At 46.5% G+C, this 20,974-nt stretch overlaps 1 long non-coding RNA gene across 1 annotated transcript in view; it reads right to left on the bottom strand.

The window, feature by feature from the left end:
• LOC141112559 (uncharacterized) overlaps positions 1-20,622 on the bottom strand; it is a 29,274-nt gene extending 8,652 nt beyond the window's left edge. The window contains exon 1 of the long non-coding RNA XR_012236618.1: positions 20,519-20,622. This is a non-coding gene — a long non-coding RNA (uncharacterized lncRNA). The remainder of the gene's footprint in view (positions 1-20,518) is intronic.
• Between the last annotated feature and the right edge of the window lie 352 nt (positions 20,623-20,974).

Raw genomic sequence — 20,974 nt, 5'->3', positions numbered from 1 at the left:
TCATGACCTCAAGTGCACTTGGGTTATGCAGCAGGACAATGATCCGAAGTACACCAGCAAGTCCACCTCTGAATGGCTAAAAAAACAAAAACAACTAATTAAGGTTTTGAAATGGCCTAGTCAAAATCTGGACCTAAATTTGTTTGAGATTCTGTGGCATGACCTTAAACAGGCCATTCATGCTAAAAAGCCCTCCAATGTGGCTGAATTAAAACAATTCTGCAAAGAAGTTTGGGTAAAATTTCCTCCATAGCGATGTGAAAGACTCGTTGCCAGTTATCGCCAATGCTTGATTGCAGTTGTTGCTGCTAAAGGTGGCACAACTGGTTATTAGGTTTAGGGGGTAGTTACTTTTTCACATAGGACTATTCAGGTTTAGACAGCTTCTTTCCCTTTAATAAATTAAATCATCATTAAAAACCTGCATTTTGCATTTACTCGGGTTATGTTTGTCTAATATTAAAATGTGTTTGTTGATCTGAATCATTAAGTGTGACAAATATGCAAAAAAAAAAAAACAGGAAGGAGTCAAATGCTTTCACAGCACTGTATGTGCGATGTTAAATTTTATAGGAGTTGAATTTTCTTGCTCTGATAAATAAGATAAGGTGCAAATAACTGAGTCAGAAATAACCCTATCCTTTAGGACTTGGGTTTCAATAGCCATGCCACTAAAGCCACCGGCAGAGAAGCAGGATGGAATAGGGGACCTTCAGCTGGTAGGTCTGGTTTATTTGGAAGAGGCCAAGGCTCTTCCCCCCCAGAATTCCAAGAATGTCTGTCTGTGTACCATGTTCTTCTGAGCCAACAATCCAGGATTGGTGATCCACCATGTCAGGGAAAGCTTTGGCTAGACAAAAGCATTGGGCACGCTAGGAATCGATTTGCATGTTCCACATCATGTATGTTTGATTGAAGAGGTTTAGAGTAAAGCTGAACCAAGGGAACTGCCTCAATGGAGGCTACCATCAAGCCCAGAACCTTCATGCAGAAGTGAACTATGGGTGTCGTTTTAAAGCAACCTTCTCTCCTGGGAAGGAATTTTTGGCTTGGGCTATGTACAAGATTAAAGTACTACAAATGGCGTGAGGGCTAGGGAGCAAACTTTGGAAAGTTGATTACCCAGCCATAAGTTTCAAGGAACTGAAGTCTCTGGACATTGGTAGCCAAGGTTTTGGCTGAGTAGTCCTTGGGTTGGAAACTGTCCAATTAGCCTGTGGCATGAATTCTAGGTTCGTAGAAGAGGAGCAAGCAATTTTGTGAACATTGTGGGTGCGGAAGAGAGCCCAAAAGGTAGTGCTACAAATTGGAAGTGTTTGTCTTTTACAGCACAACGCAGAAAATGTTGATGTGAAAGAAAAATTGAGCATCTTGTCTACAGAAATTCCCCTTGTCTTAGAAAGTAATGACAGATCTTGTTGATTCCATCAGGAATTTTAGCACATAAAGAAATCTGTTTAGAGGTTTTATTCCAGTATTATTAAATGCCCTTTTTTGGTTTTGGGCCTGTGAATAGCTTTGAACAGAAACCTTGAAATCGTTCTTCTGTAGTAACTGATATAACTATTACTTGAATGAAGTTGATGATATAATGGCAAATGTACAAAAGAGCAAGCTATTATAGACATTAAGGTGACAGAGTTCAGTGATATGCCACATCCCTAGAAATTGGACACACAAACAATGGGGGTTCCCTTATTTATGGGACTTTTCAGGCACTAGCTTGTACACCAAGTGAAAGAAAAATAGTACATTTTTTAAAAAACAAGCTAAGCGTCTCTCTCCAGCTATCCAAATCTGCTGACAAACACAGATTTCAAAGCCAACTTTATTACCTTTTTATATTGTTACAGCTATATTTATAATCGCTCTTGAGATGCAGGATCGAGCTTTCCAGGCCTCAGTGTTTCCTATTTCCCCTTCATGGGTATAGCGCTCTCTGGCACCCTCCTGTGCTACTACTGGCCTGTTAATTACGCTTATTACCTTGAAGGTTGGGCGGATCAGCAGAATTGTAAGACAGTTTTTAATTGAAACATGGAATGTTCATCTTTAGCACCATTTGATTGGATATGAATTATACCTCTTACACCCCTGATTAAAGAGATATATAAATCTCTGAAACACGTTGGGTAGAGGAAGCTATACTGCATCAATATCATTCTCTATGTTGGTGTACCCAATGGCTGGTCATACCATGTTTTCTTTGTTTTTTTTATCCAGTAATGTATTAATAAAACCTTTGTTTTTATAAAATGTACTGTTTTTCTTTCACTTGGTATATACGCTAGTGCCTGAAAAGTCCCATAAATAGGGGAACCCCCATTGATTGTCATAAAGCAAGCTATTGTGCAGCCCTCTGGATATGTTGATAGACGGCCATCACTGCTCTAGTGCCTCAACACAAAACAATGCTGGGGACATCAGCTATAATTGTTCTGAGAGAACAGGGCCCTCAAAGGCAGGTTCATGTTCTCTATTCATATGGTCTGTCCAGTTAGCAATGGTCTGGCAAAACGACAACACAACAACAGCTGGCTGCAGGGCAGGATCTGCAAAGGGAAAATAAGGGCTTCCACGTGCCTTAAAACAGAATCCTTAAAATAGAGAGCATCCTCAATAGGAACTGTAAGGTGTTTATTGAGGACTTGAATGGCAGGATCTACTATTAGAACTGCCCATTTCTTTTTTTTAAATCCTGTTCAATAGGATAAATCACAGCAAAAAGCTTAGAAGTGAAAATCCTTTCAGGATTGGACCAGTCCTCCTAAAGTGCACAATCTGTACATGTATTGGAAAGGACTTTCTTACTTAGCCAGTATTGTAGTACTTATAGGGGCTTGTTTAGGTTGTGAAGAGTGAGATGCTGTTGAGCAAAGACTGGTGCACACAACGTCAGTTAGTTTGTCCACAATAAAGAGCACTTTGCATGAAGATTCAGAATATTGAACAGAATCATGTGTAATAGAGTATATGTAGCGTTTCTGGAAATACCAATGGTTTTCCAAAGAATTCAGACAGTGCCAGAGAAATATGCTCTGGGAAAAGGGAACAGCTCTGACCCTGAGTGGTGGTTAGTTTCCTCTAGCTCACCTTCCGAAAGCATGCTATTTGGCCCTTTTGTCCCAGCTCCCTTGCACCTGTGATCCCCATTGCTAAGTGAGGGGATCCCCAGTGAGGTACTCATGGAGCAGAGGTCGGACTGAATTGGGTTTTACATGTTTGATTATGCGAGATGTTAGAACCCCTTCACTGACCAAGTTTCTTTGGCTGTGTCTCTGTGCATTTTCGGTGGGGAAGGTATCATCTGCAGGCGGCTTCAGACTATGGATAGGAGGAAAAAAAACACCAAGTTTAAATTGGTTGTGCTGAGACATATTGGAGACAAAATGGTAGGAGTTACCACAATAAAGTGAATGACGCTCAAATCCTCTGCCTATAGAACCTCATAATGTTCTACGCACTGCGAATTGAGTTCATAAAAGCCAGGAAGCGATGTAAACACACAGGAAAACCCTGTCTTACCTTATTCACAATGCTGGACCTATTAGAAGTCCAGGCTTTGGTTGTGGGCATACCTACAAAGGTGTCTTCAGTTTCTAGGAACCATAGAAATGGACAATGACTCTGGACCTGTATAGCACCCTGTGGCTAAATTCTCACATTGCACTGCATGCCATTGTGAATATATAAGGCAGATTCCAGTGCCTGAAGCAAACATTACAGGCCAGCCCCACACAGGAGGGTCTGGGTACAGTCCCCAAGGTACACATTGAGGGTAACCCATCTGGAAACTGCTAGATAGCTTAGGGTAGTAAGAAGTTACATCTTAAAAGAAGCTTCAGAAAAAAAGACTGGTTTTAAAAGAAAAATAATCATCCATAGGTGAACAGGTTCATCACCTAAGGACACTAGCAAAACACTGGAGTCTTGCAGAGTGGGTATGATTCCCTCTGGGGCAGCTCTAGCAATTTTTTTTTTCGTTCACTCACCTGAATGTAGATACATATAACCCATGGTCTAATAATATAAGCCCTGTACTATATGATTAAGATAGGGTGTTTACATTGTGATTTGTATGTAGGGCCATGGGGAGGAAGCATTTAAATGTTGATTTATTACTTAGCCATTCTCTCTCCCTAAAGGGTTTTAAAAATGTAGTTTCTATCAGAGGATATTTTATTTAGCGTCATGTCCCAAAAACATAATAAAAGGGAGTTGAAATCTCCCCAGAAAGAGGGGAGTTCCCAATTAGGAAAGTTGTCGCTGTAACAGGTTTACTCTTTGGAAACATTACTCAACTCTTGTTCTGGTGACAACCCCAACATTTTAGATTTCCCCTCACCTTCTTTCTTAATGACAATGTGGCAAGAAGAAAGCTATTGTTGAAAGAAAGCCATAAGAAGTCCAAGTTGCAGTTTGCGAGAAGCCATGTGGGGAACACAGCAAACATACAGTGGGGCAAAAAAGTATTTAGTCAGCCACCAATTGTGCAAGTTCTCCCACTTAAAAAGATGAGAGAGGCCTGTAATTGTCATCATAGGTACAGGGGGTCCCCTAGTTACAAACATCCAACTTACAAACGAATCCTACTTACAAACGGAGGGAGACAACAGGAAGTGAGATGAAATCTACCCCTAGGAAGGGAAATTCTATCCTGTAAGAGCTATTATGGGGAAAAGGTACCTCCGCTGATGCTTTATCACCAAGGCTTGTTTCCATAACAACCCAAAATTTTCAAAATCCAATTGTCATTGGGACAGAAAGTGAGGTGAAATCTTCTGAACAGGGGCACATACAGTAAAACAAATGTTACAGGGGTGATAACCCTTCCCTATGCTATCCAAAAAGCTTAAAAATATTTTTTTTGGCTGGAGCTACACTTAAAAAATGTACCTGTTCCGACTTCCAAACAGATTCAACTTAGTAACAAACCTACAGTCCCTAACTTGTTTGTAACCCGGGGACTGCCTGTATACCTCAACTATGAGAGACAAAATGTGGAAACAAATCCAGACAATCACATTGTCTGTCTGATTTTTGAAAGAATTTATTTGCAAATTATGGTGGAAAATAAGTATTTGGTCACCTACAAACAAGCAAGATTTCTGGCTCTCACAGACCTGTATCTTCTTCTTTAAGAGGCTCCTCTGCCCTCCACTCATTACCTGTATTAATGGCACCTGTTTGAACTTGTTATCAGTATAAAAGACACCTGTCCACAATCTCAAACAGTCACACTCCAAACTCCACTATGGTGAAGACCAAAGAGCTGTCGAAGGACACCAGAAACAAAATTGTAGACCTGCACCAAGCTGGGAAGACTGAATCTGCAATAGGCAAGCAGCTTGGTGTGAAGAAATCAACTGTGGGAGAGCAATAATTAGAAAATGGAAGACATACAAGACCACTGATAATCTCCCTCGATCTGGGGCTCCACGCAAGATCTCACCCCGTGGGGTCAAAATGATCACAAGAACGGTGAGCAAAAATCCCAGAACCACACGGGGGGGACCTAGTGAATGACCTGCAGAGAGCTGGGACCAATGTAACAAAGGCTACCATCAGTAACACACTACGCCGCCAGGGACTCAGATCCTGCAGTGCCAGACGTGTCCCCCTGCTTAAGCCAGTACATGTCCGGGCCTGTCTAAGATTTGCTAGAGAGCATTTGGATGATCCAGAAGGGGATTGGGAGAATGTCCTATGGTCAGATGAAACCAAAGTAGAACTGTTTGGTAGAAACACAACTCGTGTTGTTTGGAGGAGAGGGAATGCTGAGTTGCAACCAAAGAACACCATACCTACTGTGAAGCATGGGGGTGGCAACATCATGCTTTGGGGCTGTTTCTCTGCAAAGGGAACAGGACAATTGATCCATGTACATGAAAGAATGAATGGGGCCATGTATCCTGAGATTTTGAGTGCAAACCTCCTCCCATCAGCAAGGGCATTGAAGATGAAACGTGGCTGGGTCTTTCAGCATGACAATGATCCCAAACACACCGCCCGGGCAACGAAGGAGTGACTTTGTAAGAAGCATTTCAAGGTCCTGGAGTGGCCTAGCCAGTCTCCAGATCTCAACCCCATAGAAAACCTTTGGAGGGAGTTGAAAGTCTGTGTTGCCCAGTGACAGCCCCAAAACATCACTGCTCTAGAGGAGATCTGCATGGAGGAATGGGCCAACATACCAGCAACAGTGTGTGACAACCTTGTGAAGACTTACAGAAAACGTTTGACCTCTGTCATTGCCAACAAAGGATATATAACAAAGTATTGAGATGAACTTTTGATATTGACAAAATAACTTATTTTCCACCATAATTTGCAAATAAATTCTTTCAAAAATCAGACAATGTGATTGTCTGGATTTGTTTCCACATTTTGTCTCTCATAGTTGAGGTATACCTATGATGACAATTACAGGCCTCTCTCATCTTTTTAGGTGGGAGAACTTGCACAATTGGTGGTTGACTAAATACTTTTTTGCCCCACTGTAATTGGTGATGGGGAAGAGAGCTCAAGCATTGACAACCACAGCTGTGCATATTTTCCTGTACTGCAAGGAGGGAGGCATAACCCTTCCCTCCAATCAGGTCTCAGAGCGCTCTTCACTGAGCTCTGCTGTATAAGACATCACCCCCTTCTTTACAGAGATGCTGTGTAAAATGTGTTTTTGGAAAGCCATAGAGAAGAGAGGGCTTCAGATAAACAGGTACAACTTAAGCAGGATGATTTGTTTAATTTCAGTGTATCTTCTGATGCTAGTCACTTCACCGGGTATATGTTAGGGTTTACAATCACTTCAAAATGTGGGTCAGCAACCCGTTGATTGCGGGCTACCTGTCGTTTGCAAGCACATGACTGGTAGACCGCGATCCTTCTTTGCTGACCCCCAGAATCTGGACAGGAGGGGCAGGCATTTACTAGAACTGATCCACTACATTTTCTTCCTGTAGCCTCTGAAAGCCTACTCCTCTCCTCCCTGCTGGCATTCAGCTGCGGCAGGAGGAAAGGGGATCAGTACCAGTAAATGCTGCCCCTGCCACCCCTCTTGTTCCTGTTCCTCATTATTCTGCTGTTTGAGCCCGCTGTGTGCTCCCCTGGTCTTCTCCTACCTTGTTTCCTTTTTTGAATTAATTCAGTTATTGAGCGGTACTAATCACCCACTGTGTTCATTCATAACTGAAGCAGTGTAAACTGTGTTTACTATGCTTCAGTTTGAATAAACAGGAAGCCGCTCAGCACAGAGCAATTCCCAATTATTTACTGTCTAGTGAAGCTGAGGCTACAGAGAAAGGGACTGGAGAATTCCTGTCCTCAGTCCCTTTCTCTGTCTCAAAAGTGAGACATCAGGGTAAAAAAATTGACCTTTTTTTTTATAACAAATAGAGCTTTCTTTTGGTGGTATTTGATCACCTCTGTGTTTTTTATTTATTGCGCTATAAACAAAAAAAGACAGACAATTTAGAAAAAAAACAATATTTTTTACTTTTTGCTATAATAAATATCCAAAAAAAAAAAATTAAAAAATAAAATTTCTTCATCAGTTTAGGCTACATATTTTTGGTAAAAAATGTCGGTGATCAGTGATTTTTAGCGGGACTGCGACATTGCGGCAGACCGATCGAACACTTTTGACACTTTTTTGGGACCAGTGACATTATTACAGTGATCAGAGCTAAAAATAGCCACTGCTTACTGTATAAATGTCACTGGCAGGGAAGGGGTTAACATTAGGGGGCAATCAAGGGGTTAAGTGTTCCCTAGGGAGGTGGACTGACTGGGAGTAGGGAGAAATCACTGTTCCTGATCACTAGGAACAGACGATCTCTCTCCACTCCCCTGTCAGAACAAGGATCTGCTTTGTTTACACTGGCAGATCCCTGTTCTGGCTCTCTGTGGAGCGATCGTGGGTGGCCGGCGGACATTGCGGCTGCCGGCCACGTGCATCGGCTCCGGCCATGTGCGCCTGCTATAGCTACTGCACAGAGCACCGTACCGGTACAGCGATTTGCGCAATAGAGCCGCCCTGCTGAGGTATATCTGCAGCAGCTGGTGGGAAAGTGGTTAAATAAATGATGACAATAAAAAAAACTACTGCCACCATCCACTGTCCTACTGAAACCAATTTCTGCCCTACTGACACTTCCCTCTGCCCTACTGACACTTCCATCTGCCCTATTGACACCGCCTTCTGCTCTACTGACAAACTTCACCGCCCTATTGACACGTCCACTGCTCTACTGCCACCATCCACTGCTCTGCTGACAGTGCTTCAGATCTCCAGGGCTGTCAACTTGGTTTTGAGAACTGTTTGTGACCTACTGATGCCTCACAGCCAGCAACCCAATGAGGAAGTGTGACATTATCCCAGGAGGCTGCAGTTAAGGAGAAATGGGTGGTGGGGAGCGTCCGGTGAGGCAATATAATCCTCTCCTAGGTGAGTATGAAAGAAAAAGGAGTTGGTACCATCAAACAAAGGTATTCCCTCCCTGGAAAAAAAAAGCTGCAGTTTCCTTAGAGACTTTGGGGAGCAACAGAACAATGGCACATTTAGTTTTTGGGTTAAGGTCCAGTTTAACAAATGCCTTCACCTGTAACTGGCCTTTGCAGCAAGGAGAACATGGAAGGGCAACGCATGCAAAACAAAACCAGAGAAATTCCCTGTTCAACTTACTGACCAGCCTGCAACCAACCGAATTGTCCTGTCTAACACATGCCTTGCACACATTTAGAAATACATGCGTAAGCTGCAGAGCCCTTTCACGGCACCCCGGTATTATCTGCAGTCAGAGCTCTAAATTTTGAGAGCCTCCACAGTGGAAGCACATGAAATATAATGGATAGACAGAGGACAGGTGAGCCTGGAGGGAGCCCACCCCTCCTTAAGGGCAGGGGGTGCACTGGATACCCAGCATATAGCACAATGGCAGCAAAGGTGTCAAGTGCGTCCTCTCACCAGTATTCCAAAAGTACAAACAAATGGCCACTGCCCCACCTATAACTGGCCTTTACAGGAGCACATGGATAGGGCAAGGCATGCAATACAAAACCAAAAAATATCCCTGCTCAACTTACCAACCAGCCTGCAAACAACTCAATTGTCCTGTTTAACAGTATGCAATAAAAACGTTCAGAACGGAACACATGTGGGAATCAGATGCGTTCCCATTGAAGATTATCTGCCTGCAATTCGCACCGCACTGCCTAGAAAACGCACACGTTTTTTGTGCAATGCGGACTGCAGATGCAACGCACATTTGTGAACCAGATTGAAAAGAACATTTTTTCAAATGTTCTGCAAATTGGATGCGATGTAAGCCGCATCAAATTTGCATATGTATGAACCCAGCCTAAAGGCCGCACACCGGTTTTTGTCCAAAAGACTCCTTGGAGTTGTGTAAAAACTGAAGAAAAGAGATTGAGTTGTGGTTTTCCGCAGTAACCAAATCACATCCATTCTTTCGCTTGTGTTTCCTAACTGTCCTATCTTAATCTGAGTGACCATTTATTTCTACAGAGATAATTCCAAATGTAGTGATGGTGCCAGTATTATCCAAGAGTTACGTAATTAAAAACACAAATGCTTTAGCTTCTTGCGTCATCATTTCCTGTCTAGCCCCAAGAGCCAACAGCATAAACAGCTTACAATAAATGGTGCTTGAGAGCTCTCACCTGCTGTGTATGACATAAAATGTATTATTCTCTACAATGTTATCTTAGTATCACTTGATCCTAAGTTGATCCAATGAGGATGTACACTATCTCAAAAATATTGGGATGCCTGCCTTTACACGCACATGAACTTTAATGGCATCCCAGTCTTAGTCCATAGGGTTCAATATTGAGTTGGCCCACCCTTTGCAACTATAACAGCTTCAACTCTTCTGGGAAGTCTGTCCACAAGGGTTAGGAGTGTGTCTATGGGAATGTTTGACCATTCTTCCAGAAGTACATTCATAGCTCCCAACTGTCCCTGATTTCGAGGGACTGTCCCTGATTTAGAACAAAGTCCCCCTGTCCCTCTTCCCTCCTCATTTGTCCCTCATTGTGGTCTGATCTATAGAGTTGTATATAAAATGTACTATTAATCTATCAAAAAAGTGTTTCCTAGTGCTAAACCTTTCATCCAATTTCTAAATTGCTGCATTTGTAAATTCCAAAAGCCAAAAAAAAAACCCACTTGTGGGTTTAACTAATCATTTTTAAAAATAATTCTTCTTTAAGGGGGCATGACAGGGGGTGTGTCCTATGCCTACATACTTTTTCTAATAGGTGTCCCTCGTTTCCATCTCAAAAATTGGGAGCTATGGTACATTTGTGAGGTCAGGCACTGATGTTGGACGGGAAGGCCTGGCTCACAGTCTCGGCTCTAATTCATCCCAAAGGTGTTCTATCATGTTGAGGTCAGGACTCTGTGCAGGCCAGTCAAGTTCCTCCACCCCAAACTCGCTCATCCATGTCTTTATGGACCTTGCTTTGTGCACTGGTGCGCAGTCACATTGAAACAGGAAGGGTCCATCCCACAAAGTAGGGAGCATGAAATTGTCCAAAATGTCTTGGTATACTGACACCTTAAGAGTTCCCTTCACTGGAACTAAGGTGCTAAGCCCAACCCCTGAAAAGTAACCCCGCACACTATAGTCCCCCCTCCACCAAATGATTTGGACCAGTGCACAAAGCAAGATCTACAAAGCCATGGATGAGCGAGTTTGGGGTGGAAGAACTTGACTGCCCGGCACAGAGTCCTGACCTCAACTCCATAGAACACCTTTGGGATGAACTAGAGGGGAGACTGCAACCCAGGCCTTCTTCTTCAACATCAGTGCCTGACCTCACAAATGCACTTCTGGAAGAATGGTCAAACATTCCCATAGACACACTCCTAAACCTTGTGGACAGCCTTCCCAGAAGAGTTGAAGCTGTTATAGCCACAAAGGGTGGGCCAACTCAGTATTGAACATTACGGACTAAGACTGGGATGCAATTAAAGTTCATGTGCGTGTAAAGGCAGGTGTCCCAATAATTTGGTAATATAGTGTATCTATTATCCACCAAGGAGTGCCACTCATCTACAAGTAAAGAACTACTACCTTCCTTCTCAATACTGCATCGGTGGCTGAGCAGAGCCTGACTGCATTGGTGGCAAGGTGGCCTCCCTTTCTAACATCATCTGTGCATTGCTGCAAGACTGTGTAACTGACTAAAATTAAGCAAATAAGTAAAATGAATTGTTAAAATTTAAATACACTTTTAGAACACTATTGCAGTGGGTAAAGAAAGCACATGAAAAACTCCATAGTGTAGCAAACTTTGTACCTTATTTATTTTATAAGCAGGGTAAAACTACTCCTTAGAGACAGTGTAGGTAAACAAACCACCATTCTGCTTGCCCTGGTGGATGTGATGGTTTCACCGCTCCGCCCTACACGTGTTTCTTCCTAATGGATGTCTATGCCACTAGAAGATGTTAGTAATTATTTAGTCACGTATTTTACATTATGAAATATCATTGTTTTTCCTGAGACATATTTATAGTAGTATAATTTGATCTTAAAGTAATAGGATAATTGTTTTAACACACTGAGGCAGCACAGCACAGTTTGTTTTTCTATTTTTTTTTTGTATTGTTCTGTATCATCTGTTGCTGTGCATTGCAACACAGGTGTACTGGCGTGCTACTCAAATGAATAGCACAACAGCAAACCAATACATTTAGGTCAATGTGAACGGGACATAGGGGCGTGGCTTGATGGTGGAGCAAGCGGACGTGTAGAGACATCGCTCCGGCTCACGAAAAGGCATCCTACAATGATCCTGGGTCCCTTCTCCTCCGCACTGGCACCAAACTACTACCCACAGTCATGGGAACATTTCAGGCTGGCGTCCATGGTGAAATACAGGCCACCCGCGCCAACATCCACGGCGGGACAGCTCGCCCGTTTCAGGTGGCAAGATGGCGCCGAGATGCAGGGCTGTTTGATCACAGGTGGCCAAAGCTCCTTGCACACACCCCTATGTTACCTCATTGCAATTCCACTACCCATTGCATCCATGAACAGATAGAGGGTGTGCATACTTTGCCTTTATCTATGCTCCTCAGGATGACTATTGCCCCTCCCCCTAATGTCTACGGAACTGGTATCCTAACATGTTCACCATTCCCAGACTGGACCTCTTTATAATCCTCGTAGTCAAGCTCTCTATGCTGCAGATGGTATACCGTCACTCACACATCCTTCCAACTGCAAATGTTTAATATCCTGAAGCTGGACCACTTTAATGCTGAAGCATTTTTTCTCCCTCCTGTTGTGTTGTTTGGGAGCCAAGCCCGACACCAGAACACCCCCATACCAGTTGGTGGCGTGGACAGTTCTCACTTAGTTGAGTGAAGTTTTTTCTTGGTTCAGGGATCCAAGGCTCGCTATGTTTGGGATGGCCAGGTGGGGTTTTTCATGGACTTCCTACCTTTTTTCTTTTTTTGGTTGTTCTTGTTGTTTTTGACATCTTTTTTCTTGTACTTTGGTTTTTCATGTGTATTTGTGCTTCCTTTACACTGAGGAGTGCCTTACACTTGTTATTATATGCCTATGTTCTTATATATCCTGGGCGGCATGGCGTGCAATGTTATGTCTCTGCTGTCTGCCACCAGAATATCCGTTATGTACTGTTTGACTTACCATGGCCAGACTGCTAAAGATAATTTTCTGGAATACTAGAGGGTTGAACTCACCCCAGAAGCGATCCCTGGTATTCTCAGTCCTGAAAAAACATCGCCCCCAAATTATTTGTCTCCAGTAAACACACCTGGTTGATTATAAAATAAGGTCCCTCAAGCGACCATGGTTGGCTCCAGGGCCGATCCTAGACGGGGTGCACGGGGTGCAGTGCACCCAGGCGCCAGAGAGGTGGGGTCGCTGAAGCGCCAGAGTGCTCCCTTCCCTCCTCCTCCTCTTGATTGTGTCCGGCAGCGGTGCTCTCCGCCGGTGTTAAAAGAAGAAAGGCGCCGCCGCCGCTGTGTGTGCTGCTCAAGCCCCTCCCTCCTCCTGTCAGAGAAAGAGACATCGGAGGCAGAGCGGCTGGTCTCTGCGTGGAGAGAGACCAGCCACACAGTGATGCCGCGGGGGGGGGGGAGCGGAGGAGCGGTCCGTGCCTGACACATTCTCCTCTGTGTCTCCCACTCCTGCCTGCTTTAAACTGCTCTGCTCTCCACCCGGGCGGCACGGCTGGCTGCACACTGTTCTCTCCTCTTCAGCTGCCACCCGGGTGTATATATGAACCCTAATGGAGGGGGGGCTGTAATAATGGAGGGGGGCTGTACTAATGGAGGGGGGGGCTGTACTAATGGAGGGGGGCTGTACTAATGGAGGGGGGCTGTACTAATGGGGGGCTGTACTAATGGGGGGGCTGTACTAATAATGGGAGGAGGCTGTACTAATGGGGGGGTCTGTACTAATGGGGTCTGTACTAATGGAGAGGGGGTCTGTACTAATGGGGTCTGTACTAATGGAGGGGAGGTCTGTACTAATGGTGGGGGGGTCTGTACTAATGGGGGGGTTCTGTACTAATGGAGGGGGGTCTGTCCTGGGGGGTCTGTACTAATGGAGGGGGGGTCTGTACTAATGGAGAGGGGGGGTCTGTACTAATGGGGGTCTGTACTAATAGGGGGGCTGTCCTGGGGGGTCTGTACTAATGGAGGGGGGTCTGTACTAATGGAGATGGGGTCTGTCCTGGGGGGTCTGTACTAATGGAGGGGGGTCTGTCCTGGGGGGGTCTGTACTAATGGAGGGGGGTCTGTACTAATGGAGGGGGGTCTGTACTAATGGAGGGGGGGTCTGTACTAATGGAGGGGGGTCTGTACTAATGGAGGGGGGGTCTGTACTAATGGAGGGGGGTCTGTACTAATGGAGGGGGGTCTGTACTAATGGAGAGGGGGTCTGTACTAATGGAGGGGGGGTCTGTACTAATGGAGAGGGGGTCTGTACTAATGGGGGGGTCTGTACTAATGGTGGGGTCTGTACTAATATGGGGGTCTCTACTAATGGAGGGGGGTCTGTCCTGGGGGTCTGTACTAATGGAGGGGGGGGCTGTACTAATAGGGGGGTCTGTACTGGGGGGTCTGTACTAATGGAGGGGGGGTCTGTACTAATGGAGAGGGGGTCTGTCCTGGGGGGTCTGTACTAATGGAGGGGGGGGTCTGTCCTGGGGGGTCTTAACTAATGGAGGGGGTCTGTACTAATGGAGGGGGGGTCTGTACTAATGGAGAGGGGTCTGTACTAATGGAGGGGGGGTCTGTACTAATGGAGAGGGGGTCTGTCCTGGGGGGCCTGTACTAATGGAGGGGGGTCTGTACTAATGGAGGGGGGGTCTGTACTAATGGAGGGGGGTCTGTACTAATGAGGGGGTCTGTCCTGGGGGGGTCTGTACTAATGGAGGGGTGGTTTGTCCTGTGGGGGTCTGTACTAATGGAGAGGGAGATCTGTCCTGGGGGGGTCTGTACTAATGGAGGGGGGGTTACCTGGGGGGATCTGTACTGAGTAAGGTCTGTACGGAGGGAGGGGTTTATACTTAGTGCGGGTTCTGCACTGACGGAGGGGGGTCTATATGTAGTGTAGGGGGGTCTGTACTGAGGGGCGACTATAGTTGGTGTAAGGGGGGTGACCCCAACCCTAGTGAAGCCAATGCAGCTGCGGGCTCTCCTTTCCCCCCTCCCTCTCCTTTCCCCCCTCCCTCTCCTCCTGCGTGCTGCTGTACTAGTGAGCGGTGCTTGCCAGCACAGCTGCCTACTATGTTTCTTCCCCCGCCTTCATATCAACCAGGGAGGAAACAGAATAGAAAAAGGAGCAGAGAAGAGGATTGTGGGATATATAGTCCCGAAAACTGGCAACCCCACTGTAACACGGAAACTGCAGCCCACACAGCATGCTCAGCTGAATGGGAAAGAGAGAGAGAGACAGGAGCCTGAGAAAGTTTTCAGGGAAGTACACCCAGGACTCCAGAGGGAGAGGACAGTGCTGAGAGAACACCATCAGAGAGAGAACCCTGCTGCCCTGCGCCACCAGAGGGAAAGCCACACAGCCTAGCGCCATCGCTGGCATTGAAAGGAATGGAGTCATTGCAGGAATACAGCGGAGTCACCATGGGCAATTCAGAGTGAGCTGACTCCTGATCAGAGGAACCGTTGCTGTATCGCTGGGTCAGGTGAGAGGGCCGATCGGCCAATATGTACTATGTCTGCAGTCTCTGATCATCTCCTGTAGTATGTCTGCAGTCTCTGACCATCTCTTGTAGTATGTCTGCAGTCTCTGACCATCTCCTGTAGTATGTCTGCAGTCTCTGACCATCTCCTGTATTATGTCTGCAATCTCTGAGCATCTCCTGTACTATGTCTGCAGTCTCTGACCATCTCCTGTACTATGTCTGCAGTCTGTGACCATCTCCTGTACTATGTCTGCAGTCTCTGATCATCTCCTGTACTACGTCTGCAGTCTCTGATCATCTCCTGTACCATGTCTGCAGTCTCTGGCTATCTCCTGTACTATGTCTGCAGTCTCTGACCATCTCCTGTACTATGTCTGCAGTCTCTGACCATCTCCTGTACTATGTCTGCAGTCTCTGATCATCTCCTGTATTATGTCTGCAGTCTCTGACCATCTCCTGTTCTATGATTGCAGTCTCTGATCATCTCCTGTATCATGTCTGCAGTCTCTGACCATCTCCTGTATCATGTCTGCAGTCTCTGACCATCTCCTGTACTATGTCTGCAGTCTCTGACCATCTCCTGTACTATGTCTGCAGTCTCTGATCATCTCCTGTATTATGTCTGCAGTCTCTGATCATCTCCTGTATCATGTCTGCAGTCTCTGACCATCTCCTGTATCATGTCTGCAGTCTCTGACCATCTCCTGTACTATGTCTGCAGTCTCTGACCATCTCCTGTACTATGTCTGCAGTCTCTGATCATCTCCTGTACTATGTCTGCAGTCTGTGACCATCTCCTGTATTATGTCTGCAGTCTCTGATCATTTCCTGTACTATGTCTGCAGTCTCTGACCATCTCCTGTACTATGTCTGCAGTCTCTGACCATCTCCTGTATCATGTCTGCAGTCTCTGACCATCTCCTGTACTATGTCTGCAGTCTCTGACCATCTCCTGTACTATGTCTGCAGTCTCTGATCATCTCCTGTATTATGTCTGCAGTCTCTGATCATCTCCTGTACTATGTCTGCAGTCTCTGATCATCTCCTGTATTATGTCTGCAGTCTCTGACCATCTCCTGTACTATGTCTGCAGTCTCTGATCATCTCCTGTACTATGTCTGCAGTCTGTGATCATCTCCTGTATCATGTCTGCAGTCTCTGACCATCTCCTGTACTATGTCTGCAGTCTCTGATCATCTCCTGTATTATGTCTGCAGTCTCTGATCATCTCCTGTACTATGTCTGCAGTCTCTGATCATCTCCTGTACTATGTCTGCAGTCTCTGATCATCTCCTGTACTATGTCTGCAGTCTCTGATCATCTCCTGTACTATGTCTGGGGGTTCTTTCTAACAGACTCTCTAACAGAAGCCCTCTTTGTGTGCATCAGAGAGACTCCCCTCCAGGTCTCATTAGTGTACGCTCTTCCTGTATTTTTTTTTATTGTTAAAAGATCATGGGAGGATCCTAGGGTAACAAAGACTTCTTAGGGGAGCATCTCTGTGTTTGAGTCATTGCCATAGAAACATTTGTAAAGAGGAGAAGTCGGTAAGATGACCACGCCCATGTGGGGGCACCAGAAATATTTCTGCACCTCTAACCTATTATGCTACCCATACAGCTTACTCTAGAGGGGTCTCTGTTTTGTTGGCCAAATCTCTCCATGCAGAGGTTTTGCAGAATAAGACCAACCCGGAAGGCAGGTATGTTGTACTTATAATACAAATTGCCTCTGTGACACTCACATTGGTGACTGTTTATGTACCCCCCTCATTTTCCACAGATGTGCCTGGGGGGAGGAGGCAGATCCTTCACTTCCTTTACCGACTGGGCCCAGGTTCATGGACTTACTGAAATATGGAGATGGAAACCCTGGGATATGTGTCAATATTTTTGCCATTCGGATTCTTTCCACACCATGTCTCGCATAGACCTGGCATTTGGTAAACAAGATATTCTCCCAGTGGTCTCTGACATATCCTATTCACCTAGGGGTGTATCGGATCATGCCCCCCTGGTGTGGATCTCCGTCTTCTTCCAGGCTCAGAGTGTGTGTCATCTGAATTCTCACTGGTTGGAGGATGAGATAGTACAGGGGGAATGTAAGAAGGGTATAGTGGAATACTGGAATGAGAACTCGGGCACAGCGGGCCTGCTTACGGAATGGGAGGCCTTTAAGATCACGTTGTGGGGTACTTTTATGTCCATTACTGGCATTCTACGTAATAATACCCAGCAACATACTGTGGAATTAGAGACAGCTATGACCTCTGCTGAAACTGCTTATGCCTCTAACCCTACTCCCACAAGCAGGGATACTTGGTTGCAATGTCGTAGGGGATATGAGCTCCGCCTACTGTACCTCACACAAATCTTTCAAGCATGGTAACAAGGCTGGCTGCCTCTTAGCTTACTTGACTAGACCTGAACACTCCCCTATTTCAATCCCGCGGATTATCTGCACAGGGACAGATTAGTGACGCTCCTAGAGATATCACGGAGATATTTCTGGACTTTTACAAGGACCTGTACTCATCCAGAGCAGAATACACTGACTCCCAACTAAAAGACTACCTACCCAGATATCTCTCCCCTCCCTTTCGGCTGAAAGCTGTGGAGACTTATGCCCCGTACACACGATCGGACATTGATCGGACATTCCGACAACAAAATCCATGGATTTTTTCCGACGGATGTTGGCTCAAACTTGTCTTGCATAAACACGGTCACACAAAGTTGTCGGAAAATCCGATCATTCTGAACGCGGTGACGTAAAATACGTATGTCGGGACTATAAACACGACAATAGCCAATAGCTTTCGTCTCTTAATTTATTCTGAGCATGCGTGGCCTTTTGTCCGTCGGATTTATCTACACACGATCGGAATTTGAAGGATCGGATTTTGTTGTCGGAAAATTTTACTTTGTGTGTCGGAAATTCCGATGGAAAAAGTCCGATGGAGCCTACACACGGTCAGAATTTCCGACAACAAGCTCCAATTGCACATATTCCGTCCGACCATGTGTACAGGGCATTAGAGTCGCCTCTCTCTGTTGAGGAAATCGCAATGGCCACTTTGCACCTACCGGCACATAATACACCAGGCTTAGACAGCTTCCCTGCTGAGTTGTATTCCCAGTTTCAACACTTAATATTCTTATTTCTTCTGCATACTTATAACAAGGCCTTGAACACTGAAATTCCCCCAACCCCCCTGAGGGAGGCTTTGATTATCCTATTATAGAAGCCATGCAAGGATCCTCTTAAATGTGACTCATACCGCCTGATTTCTCTTATAAATGTGGATGGTAAAATCCTTGCCAAGGTCTTGGCCAACCGTCTGAACACTGGTTGCGAAACGGGTCAGGAGCGATCAAGGAGGCTTTATACCTCGCAGATCTACGAGAATGAATATAGACTGTTCCTCAATCTCCAATCCCCCCATGACTGCACACCTACCCGGGCCATTGTGTCCTTGGACACACGTAAGGCCTTTGATAGTGTGGAATGGCCCTATCTTTTTTAAGTATTACAGAGGTATGGCTTAGGCCCCCACATTATTGCTTGGATAAGACTCCTTTACACCTCCCCACTGGCCTGCATACGAGTTAACTCCCACACTATGGATACTTTGCCTATTACTAGAGGCACTAGGCATAGGTGTCCGTTGTCACCCCTCCTATTTGCCCTGGCTATGGAGCCGCTACCTGTGCATATTCGCTGCTCCCAGCTGATTAAAGGCCTTCTTATTGCCACAATAGAGGAACAAATCTCGTTGTATGCTGATGATACCCTGGTATAACTTGCCGACACCCAGGACTCATTAAAGACGCTATCAGAGATAGACAATTTTGGTGACTACTCCAGGTTCCGGGTGAACTGGGACAAATCTAATCTTTTCCCTTTGGACCCTGATGCAACCTTGTAGATTCACCCTGACTCCAGACTACAGGTAGTGTCCTCTTTTAGATACTTGGGGGTTATCGTGCAGTTGCCCTTGTCCTCCTATATTGAAAACAACCTGTGTCCCCTACTGACCCAGGTACAAATACAGACTAAACAGTGGATAGACCTACCCCTAGACCTAATGAGAAGGGCTAATACCCTTAGAATGATCTATCTACCTAAGCTGCTATATGTTCTAGCCAACTCACCCTGTAAAGTCCCTAAATCCATCTTCAAGCGGATAGATACAATCTGCATAGCATTCTTGTGGATTGGTAGATCCCCTATAGTGGCACTAGAGACGTTGCGTTTGCCGACGCATCTGGCAGGTTTGGCGTTCCCTAACGTTTACTCAGGGCAGCCATCAGAAATTTTTGGGCCCCTTACACAGCGTTAGGCCTGGCCTCCCCAGTCACCTCCCACACACACACACCTGTATATATGTCAGCCCCCCCACAAACACCTGTGTATATCAGCCCCTCACATACACACAGTGCTGTGTTTTGGTCTAGGCCAAACAAGGGACCTCGCACACTCACCAGGGACCTGGGACCCTGCACAACCACAAGGGACCTGGGACCCCGCACAACCACCAGGGACCCCGCACAGGGACCCCACACAACCACCAGGGACCCCGCACAGCCACCAGGGACCCAGGACCCCGCACAGCCACCAGGGACCCCGCACAGGGACCCCACACAACCACCAGGGACCTCGCACAGCCACCAGGGACCCGGGACCCCGCACAGCCACCAGGGACCTGGGACCCCGCACAGCCACCAGAGACCCAGCACAACCGCCAGGGACCCGGGACCCCACACAACCACCAGGGACCCCACACAACCACCAGGGACCTCGCACAGCCACCAGGGACTCCACACAACCACCAGGGACCCGGGACCCAACACAGGGACCCCGCACGGCCACCAGGGACCTGGGACCCCGCACAGCCACCAGAGACCCAGCACAACCGCCAGGGACCCGGAACCCCGCACAGCCACCAGGGACCCCACACAACCACCAGGGACCTCGCACAGCCACCAGGGACCCCACACAACCACCAGGGACCCGGGACCCCACACAGGGACCCCGCACGGCCACCAGGGACCTCGCACAGCCACCAGTGACCCCACACAACCACCAGGGACCCTGCACAGGGACCCCGCACAGCCACCAGGGGCCCAGAATAGCCATTTGAGAAGGAAGGGGTGGGACAATTTTAGATGGAGGGGGGGCGCCTTATTTTAGTCTTTCCTGGGGCAGCACAACATCAAAATTCACTACTGCATATACAAATCTGTACACACACAAGGCTCTGGCCCCTCTTTGTACACCAACAGCCCCCCTCCCTTTCCCACACAGCCCTTACTTGTAAATCAGGTCTTCCTACCAAGTCCCAGGTCGTTTTCACAAAGCTGATATGTTGCTGAGAAGCATAGTACAGATCACACGAACAGTGAACATGTACATAGTAGCCAGAGGTGGCAGTAAAGTGAGGCCCGGAACAATAAAAGAAAAGCAATGAGTGGAGGGCCGGGCATGACAGGGTGTCTAGGGGACACATAGGGTTAAAGTTTTTGAAAGTTAGAGGGGGAGGAGAGAGAAGTAAGTTTGGGGGGAGTGGACAGATAAAAGGAGGGGGCGGTGACAGAACGGGCAGTGTGTAAGGAGAATAGACAAGAGGAGGCAGAATCTCTCTGCTCCTCAGCGATGGCAGCTTTAGAGAACCTGTTAGCCCGTTTAAAACAGGCGGCGGAAGATAGGGGGTCGGAGTGGCTCCAGCGACAGGTGGCGGAGATGCTCGGCGGGGAGCCCGGTGGAGCAG

Source organism: Aquarana catesbeiana, linkage group LG11 (genome assembly GCF_042186555.1).
Source record: "Aquarana catesbeiana isolate 2022-GZ linkage group LG11, ASM4218655v1, whole genome shotgun sequence".
NCBI lineage: Eukaryota > Metazoa > Chordata > Amphibia > Anura > Ranidae > Aquarana > Aquarana catesbeiana.
The sequence above is the reverse complement of the archived record's forward strand: the minus strand, read 5'-3'. Positions and strand labels throughout refer to the sequence as shown.